The sequence below is a fragment of the Limulus polyphemus genome, unplaced genomic scaffold, assembly GCF_000517525.1.
Source record: "Limulus polyphemus unplaced genomic scaffold, Limulus_polyphemus-2.1.2 Scaffold2799, whole genome shotgun sequence".
Taxonomy (NCBI): Eukaryota; Metazoa; Arthropoda; class Merostomata; order Xiphosura; family Limulidae; genus Limulus; species Limulus polyphemus.
The window spans coordinates 93,991-101,775 of NW_013668409.1; positions in this window are offsets into that span (position 1 = coordinate 93,991).

A 7,785-nucleotide genomic window follows, 5' to 3' on the forward strand; every position below is an offset into this window, starting at 1 on the left:
CTGATTTTACAAAGTCAAAACAAAAGGTGCAAGACTTTGTTTGTGTTTAAATGTTTAACAGTTTGTGATACGTTAGTTAATTCAAATGGTTAACAACTTGTGCTTTAACAAAGGTGTGACAGCGTATACTAGTGAAGAAGGGACAACGTAATGTTTTTTAAGTTAATTGAAATTCTATCTCGAGACGTTAACGACTTTATCTTGTTTATCTTTAACTCATGTTATTGAATAAAAAACACACACATCATCGCAATTTCGCCAAAACTTCGTCAAAAATTGTTTCAACACAAGATAGATGAAGCACCGAGAGAAATTATCCATTACCTCAGTTGAAAAACAAAACAAAATCAAACGCGTCATGAAACCTTGTTATGGAAGTGAGAGCGTAAAACTATGATAGAATTTTTACTTGAAAGTAAAACAAACATTCTGAATCTTTCAAAGTAAAACTCTAACTGGATAATTTAAACGTTGTATATAATTCATGATGTATCAGTCTATGGTTTTGTGTTTATTGTGTACATTATAAAAGCTCATTACCTTAATTTTTACTTATAATCTATAATTATATTTAGAGATAATTACTTAAAACGTTCAAAATTGTTTGTTTGTTTTTGAATTTCGCGCAACGCTACACGAGGGCTATCTGCGCTAGCCGTCCCTAATTTAGCAGTTTAAGACTAGAGGGAAGGCAGCTAGTCATCACCACCCACCGCCAACTCTTGGGCTACTCTTTTACCAACGAATAGTGGGATTGACCGTCACATTATAATGCCCCCACGGCTGAAAGGGCGAGCATGCTTGGTGTGACGGGGATTCGAACCCGCGACCCTCCGATTACGAGTCGAGTGCTCTAACCACCTGGCCATTCCGGGCCCGTTCAAAATTGTACATCAAAGTGAGAATCTCTCAGTGAATGTTTCTCTCAAACAAACAATGTTTTGATTCTAGTTAAAGGTTAGCTATGTGTTATAAGAGCTCAGCTGGATTAATAAAACAGTTTTACAGGGGTCTGTTTGTCATTTAATAAAACAGTTTTACAGGGGTCTGTTTGTCATACTGCAATCGTATAATTAGAGCAGCTGTTCTTAAAGCCGAAAACAAATCTTACCAGGGACAGCAGCACAGGAATAATCATGGCTAAAAACTGTATATATATATATATTAAATGCTTGCTCTGTGTATAAACAGTCTTTATAGTTTTTTGTTTTTCTGGTAATTTGAAACAGCTACCATGCAAGAAGCAGCTTTGTTTTTCTTATTCAAACAATATTATTATTACGTATTTACGTTGTTGTCGTGTGTAAACCTCAGATTATAAGTACATTAAATGAATTACTCAATCAGTGGTTTTCTTAATTAAAAAGTTCTGGAAAGCTGTTATGTCAAATATTTAAAGTACCTTCTAATACTTTTATTCTGGCAAAATCAAAAACAAATGCATAAGTTAATATAGTTTGAATTGCAATAACTTTATTGCATGAACGACATAGTCATCTTTATTATCAATATTTGAACTTCCCATATTTGTGAATAAACTTGTAATTTTGTTGTAAAAGCTCAAGAGAGAAACACAGTAGAATTTTTGTTATGAAACTTTACTCGATTGTCTAAATGTGTAATCGAAATTATTAAAATATACTTACATTTTTAACACTTTCAAACCAAGTGTTTAATAATTAAACGAACTTAGAAGGACTGTTTTCTTGATCAATCAGTACTAAGTGATACAGGATGACATGCAGAAGGTCATGGGGGTGGACTCACTATCTAATTTCATATCTAATTTCTGGAAAAAATACCAATGTTGTATATCACTCAGCATTAAAATGAACTATGTAACCACTATTATTAGAATTCTTAAAAACACTACGTCTTTCTTTTCAGTATTGGTATTTATGCATTTTTATTGCACCTTTAATGTCTATTATGTTACGAAACGCAATTTCCTATCCTTTGTTACAAACGAGTTTTTATTTCACCCGTCCAACGGATGGATACTCTAGTTAGTACAATATAAATACAAAATTTAAACCGCAACCATGTATGCGAAATGTAAAATATTATTTTTTATATGTAAAAGCTGAACACGACATTTTCCTGTAATTTTCACGGTTTAAAACTGGGACTTATTGATTAAAAAGAGAACCTTTTACCGAAAATATTTTTCTCTCTGTAAATGTTTAATAGTTTAGTTGACATTGAATTAACTAAACCATGTTGATGTATATTTATAATAAGTAGTTTAGTTAATATTCTGTGCATTTCTGAATTAAAGTATTAAAATATACCCAAGTAGGCTTCCTAGTTAGATATGTGACTGGGTTTAACTTGCAAGACGGTATAGTATTGAATGGTTATAAAGTGTATCTGACATATGTCAAACTAAATTGGAAGTATATATATATATGGACTAAAACGGAACAAATCGTAATAACATACTCACACATTGTTGAAACTCAGTCATTGTCTATCTGGTTTATTGAAATATAGAATACTCTGCAAATATTTTAACACATTCATTTTTACTATATGAGACATGGTGTCTCAGTCTGTGAGCTTTATGCATGTAGACATTTAACTGAAAGGATAAACTCTCACAATCCACTATCGATCAGTTTAGTGTGTTTCCTATGTTAGTTATAAGTCCAATGATTTTTTTAGATTCATTTAAACGAGAAAATTGTGATTCAACTCACACTACATTTAAATAATTATCTGTATTTTATTTGCTAGAAGTCTATAGATGTACATTTATTATTTAGTCATTACTATTGAAGGCTGAAAATCGTCAGTTTCTAGCTTCTGACACATATATAACACTGAAACTGTCTGGTTGTGCTTAAATGTGAATGTTTGTGTGATAAATGTCGCGTAAAGCTACTAGAGGGTTATCTACTTTAACCGACCTTGATTTAGAAGTGATAGACTAGAGGGAGTGCAGCTCAGTCAATACCACCAATCGCTACTGTTGGGCTACGCTTTACCAAGTAATAATGAGATTACCGTCACATTATAACACCCACACAGCTAAAAGGGTGTGCATGTTTGGTAGCGGGATTCGAACCCGTGTCTAGCAGTTTGAGAAAACCTGCAGGATTAACAGAAAATCGGTTTAATCTGGATTACAATAAATAAGGGCTAGACATGAAGTTTGAAATCTAGTAATAACATCAGTCCCTATTGATAATGTGGATTTATCAGATAAGATATTTGTTGAAAGATAAGAAAATTATTTAAAAACTACTCAAAAAATGCAGTTTGCAGGTAGCGAGAGAAGTTTATGATAATAACTGGTGACACCACTGATCTTGACATGGCAGTACATTTGAAGAAATTAATCACGTTATAAAATACAGATAAGGAACAAAATTTTGAGCTATGTATCAAATTGATTAATAAATAATGCTAAGATGTTTCTTTAAATCGCCAGGCGTTAATTACCATGGTTTCTACTAAATTGTGGTTATACAACTCATAGCTCCATAGCGGCACATAATTATGACAGGTTTAGTAGTTCAAAGCTTTCACAAAATGTTTTACGTGTTCTCTTGCACGTACAAATACATATAGAAATATACATAAACAGTCAAACTTTATTGCTGCGTATATACTGCTTTGAATGTAGGTTTTTTTGATAAGCTTCCTTGTTTTTATAGAGTAACGCCACATTGAACTATTTGCTGTTTGCACAGCATGGAATCGAGCCCCGGATTTTAGCGTTGTTAGTCCGTAAAAATGCCACTGTCCCACCCGAAGATTCTTTGATCCCAAAAATATAAACATTACAAGACAAATTGACTTCTGTATCTGTATATCAAGTTATTTATCCTCCCTTATTTAGTACTCTATCCTTTTAAACAACCTACAACCACGTGTTTCAAAGAATTTCCTGTCATCAAAAGTATCTACATTTTATCAAGTTTCAGTTATCTCCACTAATTCTCCGTTCCGGCCACTACTTTAAAACCGGTAGTGTAAACTGTTGTTATTGTAATGCTAGAAGTATTAAGGTACAAAATGTATATTAAAACTACTTCTGTACTTTGTTCCTACACGATACATTTTATACCTTAATACTTCTAGCATTACAATAATAACAGTTTACACTACCATTAAAACTACTTCTGCACTTTGTTCCTACACGATACATTTTATACCTTAATACTTCTAGCATTACAATAATAACAGTTTACACTACCATTAAAACTACTTCTGTACTTTGTTCCTACACGATACATTTTATACCTTAATACTTCTAGCATTACAATAATAACAGTTTTCACTACCATTAAAACTACTTCTGTACTTTGTTCCTACACGATACATTTTATACCTTAATACTTCTAACACTACAATAATAACAGTTTACACTACCATTAAAACTACTCCTGTACTTTGTTCCTACACGATACATTTTATACCTTAATACTTCTAGCATTACAATAATAACAGTTTACACTACCATTAAAACTACTTCTGTACTTTGTTCCTACACGATACATTTTATACCTTAATACTTCTAACACTACAATAATAACAGTTTACACTACCATTAAAACTACTCCTGTACTTTGTTCCTACACGATATATTTTTCCACATCTTACTTTTGTTTCATTATTCTATTCTTCACTACTGTCTAGTCCTAGTTTAAAACTGCCCTTACAGTTGAGTTATTAGTCCTTGCAAACAAGCCGACTTCTACTCTATTTGAATGTAAACAATCATTCCAAAAACTTCCTTTTCCCATGGAACTGATTCCACAAATCCAATCCCTCAACATGATCATCCTTACATATTAGTCTGTGACTAGCATTCTGCCACAGTGATCTTCTTATTATTTCATTCCCACAATTATATATCGGCAGTATTTCTGACAGAATTAAGTTATTATGACCCTTTTATTTCAATTCATTCATCAATCTCGTTTACGTTTCAATTAGATCCTTTGACCTACCATTTTTTACATTACAATGATTAACATTACTGTAAGCACCCTTTACTGTATCACTTACTCAGTCAGTTATATTCACCTTTCCTGCCACTGAACAACATCACCTAATTCTTTTTTCTTTATTTATCTTACATCTACTTTATCCACGTGCCGTGTTAAAGAATCACCCATACCTATAACCTCTTTATGTTTTTCATTCTCATCTCTATTTTTTTCCTTCTCTTCCCAAGTTCTTCACCGCCACAAGCTAAAGGCTTAAATATGTTACTCAACAGAACCTTCTCGTCAGAATTAAGTACATAATTTCCAGCCATATTACTCTTAGTATTGTTTTTAACTTCTTGAAAGTCATTTCACACAGCTTACCCTTCTCTTTGGCTTGGCATGGCCGAATGGTTAGGGCACACAACTTGTAATCTTTCTTTTTTTCTTTCTTTAAGCGGAACAGATATTTGTTTTCAAAGTAAAGTTCGACGGAGACGAACTTTGCTCAACCGGGGTGTTCAGGAATATGTTTATTCTCCTTCGACCCCCAAGAGGAGGTGGAACTTTAAAACCAACGTGAAAAACAAACAAAAAAAAAACAACAACAACAACCACAATACCCAATAACAATTGATTAATTTGACGTAAACGTTGTTGCTTGTTATTAAGCACAAAAACACACAAAGGGCTATCTGTGCTCTGCCCACCACGGGTATCGAAACCCCGTTTCTATCAGTGTAAGTCCGCAGAGTTACCGCTGTGCCAATGGGTGGTTGAGGCAAAGCGAGGACATCTCGTGTTGAGTTGAGGCGGTCGACGAACTACCAAACATCGAGACGTGAGTGAAAATCAGTCGTGGAGAGAAGAATGCATCTTTTCAGGGCCGCGGGGAACTATAACTCAATGCCTCAGAATTTGTGGGGGTAAATGGGAGTACCCCGAGAAAATTTATTTTCACAGGACAAGCGCCGAATTACATAATTGTACTGTGCCTAACTCGCAATCTGTGGATCGCAGAATCGAATTCCTATTGCAGAACATGTTCAGCCTTTTCAGCCGTGGGGGCGTTATAACGTTACGGCCAACCCCACTGTTTGTTGGCGTTGGATGGTGTTTATTAGCTGGAAAGGAAATGAGCTCCACCGGATGAAACCGCCCCGACAAACTCCAGTGATGCATCAGCATCTATAGTGGACAACGGTTGTAGGCGGCCTCGAGAATAAAAAACAAAAAAACAACAACTTCTTTTTATTTATCGCCTTTACTCCATTTAGAACAGCCTATTTCATCTCCAATCTACGAATTCCACATATAACTTGCATACCTTCACTACCAACTTCTTTAAAAGAGCATGCCAATCCCGAGTTTTTAAGTAAAATCCACTTTCTACATCTAACGTACATCACAAACTGTAAACGCTTAACGTCTACGCTATTCTTAACCATTGTAGTCGGGGGATAAATAATACTAAATACAAGTAGCCTAACATTAGGGTTAAATATATTTCACTATGCTATCACTTCCTTATCTTCTCAGTAACGTAATTACGTTTATCTTTAAAATAAGAAGTGGCAAATAGTTATTCTGTATATGATATTTATGTAGCAATAGAATATATATAGCTTGTTTTATAACTTACCAATAAGATAAAATTATAGCTAAGCTAGGTTACGTTACAGTTGCTAAGCCTAATCTAGAGTTTGTGATACTTACATCACCAAGACTTTATTTAACAATTTAATCCTAAAATCCTATGGTCCTTAAAGAGATTTAAATAAGATATTTCAAAACTTCAAGAGATTAGCTTTCGAACCTATCTACTCTAACAGAGCGCCCTCTAGAACAATGTCAATACGAATGTTTCTTTGATAAGAAACATAAGCTTCATAAACCTAGTTGACATATCATATCAAGACGGAGTGTAATGTCCTTTAACGTACTTTCATATTAAGGCTGAAACTTATTGGTATGTTAAATTTGAACTTTTGACCTGTCTTAAGTTTGCTTTTTTTATCATTCACTGATAAATGTATATTTTAGTTATCTATTTTTGATTAAAGATAAATAGGAATAGTGTGTTTTGAAAACATAATTATTGTTTGAATTTGGACCACACATTAGATTATACGTTACATAATGGAATTGCGTACTTTGCCAATCTCGTTATCTATTTTTTTTCTATTTAGTCACTGCCGAACAATATTTACTCTTAAAATGTTTTTATGGTTGGAGTAGTCTTTTAACAAAGTATTTTTTTTGTGATTACTGTAACACATTTTTGTTAGACAGACGTGATAACAGAACTTTTAGCAGGAAATAACTCTCACTAGCTCATACACTATGACGATATTAGAAACGCGGAAGGAATGTTTCTATGGAAACTACTGCCTTTTGGGACTGACTACTGGAAGCAAGCATCAAATTACGTTGGTGAGCCACATAAGATATAGAAATATTTACGTGGAATCTTTCTTCCTTCTCTCCCTAATTTTGTTTGCTTTATTTTATAAAACAAGAAATGAATTTCTACTTTTAGAGACTTTTCTAGGGAAAACTTTACTTTTTATCTCCGGTCTGTTAGGTTTCTTTTCCCACCAACATAATCATTTACGTACCAGATATAGAGACAAGAGAGTATTTCACATTGACAATAAGGAGAGTAAACATATATCTTCCAAAAATTAAGAATTACGTATATGTGTATTTAACAGTATTAACGTATTATGTGGCCTTTAATAACGGCCCGGCATGGCCAGGTGGTTAAGGCACTCGACTCGCAATCTGAGGGTCGCGGGTTCGAATCCCTGTCACACCAAACATGCTCGCCCTTTCAGGCGTGGGGGCG